The sequence below is a fragment of the Ischnura elegans genome, chromosome 5, assembly GCF_921293095.1.
Source record: "Ischnura elegans chromosome 5, ioIscEleg1.1, whole genome shotgun sequence".
NCBI lineage: Eukaryota > Metazoa > Arthropoda > Insecta > Odonata > Coenagrionidae > Ischnura > Ischnura elegans.
The window spans coordinates 20131172-20142699 of record NC_060250.1 but is presented as its reverse complement, the minus strand read 5'-3'; the positions used below and the strand labels follow the sequence as shown (position 1 = coordinate 20142699).

The window sequence follows — 11528 nt, the reverse complement described above, 5'->3', positions numbered from 1 at the left end:
GACACTTCCTTTAGGGGAATATGTCACTATTATGAATATTATTGTTAAAGGAAAAAAGAGGGGAACGTTGTGACAAAGAGGTTGATGAAAATATGTCATGAATCTAAGATGCTCAATATTTCTAACAGATTTCATTTATAATCTGGCATACCAATGCTAGGGAATGGATTGGTGTACAAGCTTACAGGCTGCTGATGCAGATGGGTCTTGGGCTTATTGGCTTACTTATTTAAAAATGGTGCCTCAAATCATGAAAAATTCTGCTCATCTTGGAAAATCACTGCAAAGCGAGAAGTTAACTCACTCTCAAAAAATAACTTCAACATACAACCTGCACTCAATGCATATTTTACAGCATCTTTGTGGGATGTTTAGCAAAGAACACCCACTCCATGGCTACCTTGCTCCATGATTGGCATTCAACTGCCTCTCTTGTGCCATGGGTGTATCAAACCTTTATTCCGAGCATTTCATCCCTCGGACATCCTTTGTATTCCATTGATATACTACCCTACACCACCCTTTTAATCCTTGGCTATCCCACCACAATTTGAACACAAAGAAAGGAAGAAAAAATCGGCAATAAAATCCAATACATTAAAAAATTTGTCCATAATACCATGAATGGTAGGTAGACTCTTACCTAAAAATTGTCTCTATGAGGAGACAGTTGCCTTTGACCATTTTTATCTCAAACTTAGGGGATGTAGGAACAACGTACTTGATACCTACATAAAATGTCACTAGGAGTTACAGCAGCATACAGGGTGCTTCCGATCACTAGCTGACTTTCTAGTCTGTTTGGAATGGACTCTTTTCTCAGTATTTGGGGGTTCACCAGTGATGGAGTTCATGACATGGTGAACTCCCCAAATCTGGCATCTGGTTGCTGGTCCTGTGGTTCATGATTGGAAGGTTGAGACAGCTCATACATTGATGGCACAAAGGATGTATTGAGCATAGCATGATTCCTTAATGGACTCTTTATGGCAACCGCATACATATTTTGCAGCACCTCAAAAGGACTGGCAAAAAAAGAGGTGGAAAACTTGTTTCCATGCTTTTGTCTCACAAGCAAAGTGTCTCCTGGTCCAAATTTTCTTTCTGATTCCCTTCTTGCTGAATTAGCATAGATTTTCACCTTTGCCCATTTAATATTGTCCTGATCACGCACTTTACCATCAGTTTGTCCTCGTTGAAGAATGCTTTGGATCTTTTATCATAACTCCCATCCGAACGTCATCTTTCCCGAGGAAACCCAAGTGACAAGTGGTCCTATAGGTGAAGAGACAGCTCCACAGGGCCTTCTTTATGTTCACACCTTGAGAATGACCTACCTTCACTCTGTTTATTATAAACCTTTTCTGTCTCTCTTCTTCCCATTTTCTAATAACCACCTTGGTGTGCATTGAGGTAGCCTACTTAGTGACATAACCTTAAACTCATAAGCTGCAGTAACCTGTAGATACTAGAATATACTCTCCAGCCGATTGTGGCTCCAAATAATGTCTGGCTATACACCAAGGCGTACAGGGTTTGTATAAAAAGTAACCGGACTGTGCTTAGAAAATATATTTATCGGCAAAATTTCTACACTTTTCCTGTAGAAATCTTCGAAGTAGTCCCCATTGGAGTCGATAACCCTTAGGTACCGGATTTTCCAGTGCTCGAACGCCTCTTGGAAGTCGACAATCTTTAAGGCGTCTAAAGCCCTCGTTGTAGTGAGATGAACGGCTTCCAGAGTCCAAAATTGTATCCCCTTCAGTACTTTCTTGATCTTGGGGAAAGGGAAGAAGTCCAGTGGTGCCATATCCCGGCTGTCAAAAATATTCAGTTTGGTTTGCAGGCGATCAAGAATTTCCGATGCGACAGCAACAGCGACTCCTTTTGCTTGTCCGGCAGCTGTTTTGGCACCAGCTTTGCACAGATCTTCCTCAAGCCTAGATCGTTCTTAATAATATTGTGAATGGTCATCTTATCAATTTCGATCTCTTATGCGATTTCTCAGATGCTCAGGCGATGGTCAGTGTTCAATACATCTTGCACTCTTTGAACATTTGGGTCTGTGTGACTGGCTAATGGATGTCTGGCACTCTGTTCACCATGGACGTCATCGCGACCCTCTTGGAAATTCTTGTTTCACCAGAAGATTTGAGTTCTGGATACAGCATCCTCACCGTGAACCTCATTGATCATTTGAAGAGTTTCCGTAGGTGTCTTGCATGAAAAGAAACAAGAAATAGATACCATGATGGACATATTATTCTAAAGTATGAACAATAAATTATTTGTACTCCATGTTTTCAGGGAAGAGATAGTTGGTAGGGTTTCCCACTTTCACTCTGACAGTGTTTTTTACGTAATACCATCATGTGGACTACCTTTCGTCTGGCTCCTTCCCTTCAACCTATCTGGCATGGGTGACCCTTCCGGTAATAATTCAGAATTAATCCCACCAGTGCAGCTCTAGGGGTCATAGGGACTCTCAAGCCTTTTCACCGCAACAAGGTTGTAGCCCAAGGGAAAGGAGAAATAGAAATAGAAAAAGAAATTTATCATTCCGGGACAAGTTTGTTCCTTAGGAACATACATGATTATAAATGTATTAGAGTAAAAAATATTGCATATAATGAAGCAATTGTGCAAGCAGTTGCATATTATGAAGGTTTACATGAAACATTGATGTCACAGAATGCGGCATATTATATGACAAAATATAACATATATAATATTTATCAGTAAGGCAAACGTATGAATACTCATGAAAAACATCTGATTTTGTTAACTGTAGCATAATATTCAGTTAACAAACAGTACCCAGACGGCACAGAACCCTCCGTATCTAATTCGTATGTACATAGTACCCATTGACTAAGGGGATACTATGCCGCTTCGTCGCTTTTCGTCAATGGATAATTTCCGTTCGCGGCCTGTCGACGAAGCGCGTACGCAGCATGTGAATGTCCGCTACTAAGCACGTACGATTGGATACGAAGCGCGCAGGAACACGGCACTCAGGCTAATCTCAATCGATTAGGTCGACATTAGATATATCGTAACTCGCACGATCGAAAAATGTATCGAACGCAACACAATCGATAGCTACCGACCGTAGCGAGAACCTTGATACGAATCATTATGAATTGTAAGTTCTCAATAGGTAAATAACACCATATCATGAATTCTAATTACCATGAAAGACTCACGACCGACAAAGTTTTGTCGGTTGTGAGTTTTTCATGGTAATTAGAATTCATGATATAGTATTATTTACCCATTGAGAACTTACAAAACTTACTCGGCCACTTAAATAACTCTGCGAAAAATGAGATTCTCATGGCTAATTCACGCACCCCCAGCATCCAGCATTGTTAAGTGGCTCGTACTTACTTGGAAACCTTGAGATGTTAATGAGAGTAAATTCTTATTAATTTTGACACTAAATAAGACATCACATAGCCCACGAGCATTAAAAAGCTTACCCTAAAGCCTGACGAAATAAAATTTTTAAATAAAAATTGCCGATGAAACAGGATTGCTGACACATCTGCTATTAGTATGATCGAATTCATCAAAATGCAAGCAAAAATTAACGTATACCCTGTCGATTTCTGAAACAACAATGCCTGTTCGTTGTCCGTTTGAAGTCTGTTGATAGCCTGTTGGAGATTAGTGAACAGAGTATAAACAGCCAACGAACAATCTCGGGTCACTCACAAGTAGGAACAACTTACGAACAGCCTACCAACAGTTTGTACTCTGTTTGCAGCTTGTTCCTTAACAGGCAGGCAACAAGCATTTCGGGAACAATAGTGAACAAGCTTTTAACAGGCAGGGGCCGGTTGGTAGTATGTTTCACCGAACAGGGAATGAACAGACAACAGTGAACAAACACTAAACACCCTATCGATTTACGTAAAAATGATGCCTGTTCGCTGTCAGTTTGGAACCTTTTGGAGATTTTGAGAACAGATTATGAACAACGTACGAACAATTGTTTTAAGTTTCGGAATTTGGACAACAATTTGGATTAATCCAAATTTAATTGAGTACAAGGAAGTTTGATTGAATCCAAAGAAAATATCATCTACTTAAACAGTAATTATATACGGTTGAATTCATTATCACGATTACCATCAACCACGGATGACGGTTATTGAAGTGAGCACGCAAATTATATTAGCTATCTGCTCGGCTTACGCACGTTAAATACTTTACTTCGCCAATTACAGGCAGGGGCCGTATGTTTCAGCCAAAGAGTATGTACTCTGTGGTTTCAGCGGACTGGGAACGAACAGACAACAGTGAACGGACAGTCAACAGGCAAGGGCCGGTTCATAGTCCGTTTCACGGTACAGGGTACGAACAGAAAACAGTGAACAGCTAGTGAACAGGTTCTCAACAAGGACGGAAAGATAGCGTGGTGCTGCTACCTACCTATAGAAGATGGCAAACGCAAACAATGACGCCAATAACCGATACCGTTATCCGGACAGTTTACGAGCACATGGTCGACTGTGTTATGGTGAAGTTGTTGGTTGCGGAGAAAACAGTTATTTATTTGATTATTATTTAACCTGTGCTAAATGCCCGCAGTGACGAATTAAGTAATTCGTGCATCCATTCAGTGATAGTGAAAGTCGTGAAGTGATATTTGTTCTTGAGTGTGTTTATTTAATAATTTATTGTGTCTCTTAAGTTTTTGAGCAAGTACTGAGATTTGTATTGTATTTGTATTATGCGTATGTGCGTTACGTCGCCAATAAGAACCAACAAACATTGTCAGAGTGTCTTTCTTGTAGGTTTGTGTGTGAGATGTGAAATCATCGTGTTCATAAATATGTATTCTTTAAAGGCGTGTTTCTCTTTTAAAATCACACGTATTATATTGACATAGTGCAGAATCCGAGTTGTATTAATTTAAGGAAGTACATATTTCTTTGATGAAGGCATGTGAAATATTTGTTGATGTAGTGGTTGTTCTGTTAATGATGACAAAGCTTGCTTTTCTGCAACTATTCAAGATTTTTATAACTAATGGAATATGTGGAAAAGCAGAATAAAAGTTTTTCTTACAATCATTCAAATGAATTTCAACTTTTAATTCTATTTTAGCATAAATTATCTCTTGTCTATTATGTCCAACTTAGCAACAGCGAACAGTTAAGGAACAAAGTATGCGCATAGGGAGAGAACAGACAAATAACCATCTTCCCACATTGTCACAGACAAGGAACAGACAAGGCGTTCCAATTTACATTCTACGAACAGTCGCCTGCCTGTTCTCTCTTGGTCAAGGAACAGGGAACAAACAACCTAAGAAAACAGGCAATGAACTGACAGCGCACAGTCCCCTGCCTGTTCATTGTCTGTAGTCCAACAGGTAAGGAACAGAGAATGCCGCTTTCTTAACAGGGAGGGAACAGACAAGTAACCCTTTTCTCACAGACAAGGAACAGACAAGGCGTTCCAATTTACATTCTACGAACAGTCGCCTGCCTGTTCTCTCTTGGTCAGGGAACAGGGAACGAACAGCCAACTGACAGACAATGAACAGACTTTATTGTTACAGAAATCGACAGGGTAGTTCAGTCTCAGCTACTAAAACTTACCCATATCAGGCGCTAAAGTATTTGAAAAATTATTTGGGATGAGTAAAAGTCCCTAGGTCACTGCAGTAAATGTATCACCCTATTAAAAATATGAAAGTCCTGCCAAATCACCAGCATAAACACTTGTAAAATAAAACATGTTATCTCTTAGATCACACCTCCGATTTTATACTTACTTTGCATGAAGTCACCACCGCAAGAAATTTTAAAGAGGCAGGAAAGAAAAAACCCACAGAAATACAATACATATATTATGTATTTTCTATTGTCAACCACAATAATATTTCCAATTTTCTCTTCTATCCCACATCTAATTTAGCGAAACAATTACTCTTATTCTCTTTCGAATAGAAAATTATTTAAAAGAGGACTGGTCGATACATACAAACTATCGTCAATACTATCTCCGATGAACGTCCACTATCACTGCACCAACTTGCACAAATCAAATCCACATCCACAAATATGTCACTTCTGCCACAATGTCTGTCTTCTTGGCGACAGGTAACAGTGAAGCAATGGTACCTTCCTCCAATCTGGGCACCTCCAATTCAGCAAGAATTTTCTCCTCGTCTTCTCGTCCAAGGCCACAGATTATTTTCTGATATCACAAGGTGCGATGTGAAGCTCCTAAAATTAATAAATAATAAAATACCATGTAACTTATTAGGTCAAATCATTTCCAATTTTTGGTATTTCTGCATGAGAAATCAAATTACTAGGCTCGTAAATATAGTAAATATTTTTATGCCTGATATTTTTATTGTTTTAAACTATAGCATAAGGTAATTTGAAATGATGAAAGCCGACGTGTAATACACCATAGGGCAAGCTAAGAAGCAATATTCGAACCTATAAACTTGGCAGCTTATTCCTAGTTTCTCCTTTAACCACACGTTTACCGAATGAATTAATACCTACAAAAAAGACAACTAAAATGCAAGAATTTTCAAAAGAATTGCTGCTACAATATTTTGAATCACCATTTTTAGTACTGAATAGTACTATAGTACTTCAGTACTGAATAGTTCGGGATGTTGATGCATCAACATCCCGAAGCCACTTCTAACTTAAAATTACATCCAAATAATTACAGCGAGAAAGAGCACATACCTCACAGCTTTTCGTAGGGGTGAAATGTTTTCTTCTTATCGCCCAAATGCACTTCTTCTTCAACTCAGGATCTTTTGGAAAGCTAAAACCTTGAACCACGTCCCGGAGTTTCCATTACGTCATCCCGACAATAAACACACGAAAGGCATTTTTAACAAAAATATCTCACAAACACGTTTCTGAAGCCCAGTGAATGAAATTAAAGAATAAGGGAAACTTCACTATTACCAGACACTCTATTTTTCACAAACTTAACCACAAAAATCCCTGAAATGTGGTAAGACGTTACGTAAACGACGCGATCTCCAACGCCTTGTGCTAGCTTGTGAAGACATGTGATCTTTCTAGGAGGATATGGCACGATGGCACCAGATGGCACCACCCGCGTAAGAAAATAGTCCCAGACCGAATACAGTTTTATCCATGGAGAATACATTATATAGGAGATTAAAGAGACTGCCACTAGGTGTTGCCATGAGCATCCCGAGCTAACGAAGTGTTGCCAAATGTCGCAGTGTTGCCTATTCTGCAAAGACGGGTCGCTGCATGGGGAAATGTATAGTTTTAAAGGGCAATAGGACGGACAGAAAACCGAATTAACTTTTCGACTTGACCACTACCCGTTAATAAATACATTTCAACGAATCACTGACCAACAAATCGTCCTTTTGTCAATTTCCCGCTAACTCCATGGGGCTTATTACGTAAGTCATAACTCCGGAGCTATGGAGCTATAAGAGTTATGATGGCTGCCATAGCTCAATTTGCGATTACAGTAGTCAAAATAACTCCGATAGGAGTTGCGAACTGGAGCTATCTCGGGGCTGGAATAACGCAGGCTTCTGACCCGTCCTTATGGTAACTCCAGCCCGATTTCGTTCGCTTCTCCACTGTCATTTGTTGATTTCTGCCGTCGGAAGGTCGGAATCTGAAGGATTTGGCAATGGATGGACCAATAAACATATTTGGGGAAGGATGATGAGGGTGTTTGCGGAGTATGAAAGAAGAAGGAGGCATCTGACATTAGAAATGAGACGAATAAGGGGTTCCCACTATCCGATCGAATTATATGAAGACCATTTTCGAATGTTTTTCAGAGTGTCGAAAGACATTTTTCAATATCTCTGCCGATCTCTGGGACCCACACTAAGGAAACGCAGAATATCTGGACTAAACGTGGAAAAACAGATAAATATTATTAAAGAATTTTCATGATACCACTATGGGCGTGTGAAATGTTGAATCTTCTTATATAAGAAATGGATCATCGAATATTCGATGATCCATTTCTTATATACATTTCTCAGACGCAGAATAATTATTCTGCGTCTGAGATATTCCGCGCTTCCTTCCTTACTGCGTGTAGTGTGGGTCCCAGAGACCGGCAGAGATATTGAAAAATGTTTAAACATATCTAATTCGATCGGATTGTGGGAACCCCTTATTCGTCTCCTTTCTAATGTCGGATGCCTCCTTCTTCTTACATACTCCGTAAACACCCTCATTATCCTTCCCCATTATATGTTTATTGGTCGATCCATTGCCAAATCCTTCATATTCCGTCGGCAGAAATCAACAAATGACAGTAGAGAAGCGAAGTAAATCGGGCTGGAGTTATCTCATTTTTATTTTCATTATTGGTATTAAAAAAATGTGTCGGTGTGTGTGCAATTATATCTCCGTTCTGTGTAGGCATCTGTCAATCTCACTAGCACATTTTTGTTAATTGTCTATGAAATATTAAGGTTTATCACCCCACATTTTATTCATTGTTGCCTCCCCGTTTATTCCTTGGAATACGCCAAGGGCCAAGCTTCTGTGGTCACTCATAACATTAGTGAGCACCACGCACTGCTTCCTGCTCATTTTCTCCGACCTTTGCCGGTATCTAAAATTGTATTCATTGCCATAATATAAACATGGGCAGAGAATAGGTTTGCATTCGACGATAAATGAATGACTGTATACAATGGATGACATATAACTGTATATGAATAAGCTTTAAAGTATAAACATTTCAACAATGTGGTTTATATTAATTATTTCACGTTAACTTACGAAATACAAGTTTGGGACTCCATTCCGAAATTCACGCTAAACCCGTCTGCTCAGAAACATTTACTATCGGATACCTAAGCTCCTATTGGTTGACTCATTTCTGGAGATTTGCTTTCCGAATTTTTCATAGCCACTGTAGCTCCGCATTCTTTCGGAGACTTCTCGTAACTCCTGCCGGTACGTAATAGGGTTGGAGCTACAAATCAAAACAAATCCGGGCGGAGTTACAGATAGCTCTAGCTCCGAGTAAAAGTTACGTAATAGGCCCCCATGACCAGCAGACGACGTATTCCGTAATATATACGACGCCTCTCACAGTGCACAATTACCTGCTTAACATGTCAGAACATCGCAACTTCTGGATTCCCCTACTATAAGTATTGCGATGTATATCGGTAATGTTATCGGAGTATGACATTGACTTTAGTTGTCATAAGGCACAGCGAAGAAAACCACAGAATAATTAAGCGTAAATAAAGTATGACTTTTAGAAAGTATTTGCACGAGAGGGATCAGTGAAATTAGAAATCGATCTTAAAAAAATACAAACACATTTCTCTTATCAACGGAAAGAGCGATTGGTACAGATAAAGCTCAAAACCCACTAAGCCCCGAACTCTTTTGATTTCAAAAGCAACGAGAAAAAAAAGGCACCGAACACAACCACAAACAACATTTCGGACGTGATGCATCATAAAGCGTTGAAGATATGGCAATTAATCTAACAATGCTCATTGCATTTGCAACGGATGTCACAGTGCAAGATTAAGAATGAAGAATGCTATTGACTAAAAAGCGCTACCCTATCTAACAGTTGTCCTTCACAGAATTGAAATGTGGCATTTTATTATGACTATAACACAAAACTCACCTGTGCATGGATTTGCAAATACTTGCCTCTGATGGGGTGGCACTCACATTAACTGTAACACACATTAGAAATCATGCAATTTGCAGCTGTTACGGGAAACGTGGACCGGATGTCATGTAGACTTAAATAATTATATCCCAATTATTGTTCACAATCACATCAAACAGAAATTTATTGCCAAAATTGTAACTTACATAGAAATGTAGTTTCAAATGTAAAACAGAAATCTCTTTTGTCCAATATCAAACTATAGCTATTCACTGTGTGAGTCACACACCACGTAAAATAACTTTCCTTTTATAAACAGTTTAAACTTAAGATGATTAAGCACAGCAAATAAATAATGAAACAACACTGAGAACAGTTGATACAAAAATTCAAGCCTTGTATCGTTGAAATAACTTGCACTACACTAACCTAATTGCACTATGATAACACTGACTGCTCCAGAATAGTATTAATTGCACTTCACTTTCACTAATTTAACTTCGCTCCCACCAATTGCACTACTCCAGCGGCCGTTTCTGGCCCAGCATCCTTGCAATCGAAACAGCAAAACCACGGCAATACTCCACCTAAAAGGTAGAAAACAGATGATGTAAGAAAACTGATTTAAAGGAAGAAACACAAGGATCGACAATACAACACTCAATAAGAAATAGTTTAACACTCATTACAAATGTTAGAACATTTTCTAGTTACCAATCAGTGAAAGTTTAGAACTCTATCATAAAAAAATACAAACATATCTCTTATCAGACGGAAAGAGCGATTTTATGTTTCAAACGGAAAGAGAACTCACTTTATAAAACGAAAAGATATCAAATTAATTCGACGATACCCTATTTTCACAACGCATTCACTGGCGCGGACATAAATTCGTAGGCATTGCGAAGAGGTTCCTATTCCGCCATTGCGTCAGCGCATCAATCCGCGAGATATATGCATCATCTAAATAGAAGCACATGGCAGATTAAATTGATCTCTTCACATTATCAACAATTCTGCCTTGAAGTCATTACACTACATCGATTATCCCTGATTTAAACCCCACTTATTTAGAAGACAAATAGAAAGCTTTCAGTCCAGAGAAGAACATTCATGTATAAATGCCAATAAGGACGCCAAAATGGAGTCGCCCGCGATATCCCCACGATGTGTAAAAAAGGCGATTAATTGCTTACCGGCCGACTTTAAAATATTTTATTCGGATATAAACAGCAAAAATGCGTATTCTAAAAACTTTGGATCTAATTTTTCATAGGTCTTTAGCCAACTTGCATATAGCTGGCACTTCCCGCCATTGCTGGCGGGAAGTAACAGCAGCACATTTTCCTCCCCAGTGCTCACTTTCCTCCCACGGCGAATGATAACCAATTGTTATCTCATCACAAGATATGTATATTAACGTCTAATAACAGAAATTTTAAAAAAATCGGCCAAAGTTGATCAATCCCTCTTACCAACTAAAATGGTACTCACCGTAGCCACACCATGCCATAGCCTTGGACCTGCTTTCTTCCAGATATCCACCGAAGTGTTCACTTTTTGCGTCTTCTTGTAAGCGGTCGTGCATCCCCACACATAACAAGTTCGAGAATTGCAAATATTTTCCAAAGAAAAACTCACAAATTGATGAATTCCGGAGCTCTGCACACAAGCGTCCGTAGCCTTGCGTTGGAATGTAATGACTAAGCAACCCAGAGAATATTTTTGTCGCGCTAAGTGGCAAAAGTGGGGAACTAATAGACGCGGGAGTCGGACCACAGCGCTTTCGGATTGCAACGGGTAGCAAGTCAACTAACCTGTGTAATGTATTAATCATGGTTTTATCGATGAGATACAATTTTATCGATGCATATGAATTTGCCAGT

At 39.2% G+C, this 11528-nt stretch overlaps 1 long non-coding RNA gene across 1 annotated transcript; it reads right to left on the bottom strand.

Annotated features, from left to right (window-relative positions):
• Positions 1-9795: 9795 nt before the first annotated feature.
• Positions 9796-11308, bottom strand: LOC124159653. The gene is made up of 2 exons (XR_006865006.1): positions 11137-11308; positions 9796-10229 (listed from the first exon to the last, which is right to left on the bottom strand). It is a non-coding gene; the product is annotated as an uncharacterized LOC124159653 (long non-coding RNA).
• Positions 11309-11528: the final 220 nt, after the last annotated feature.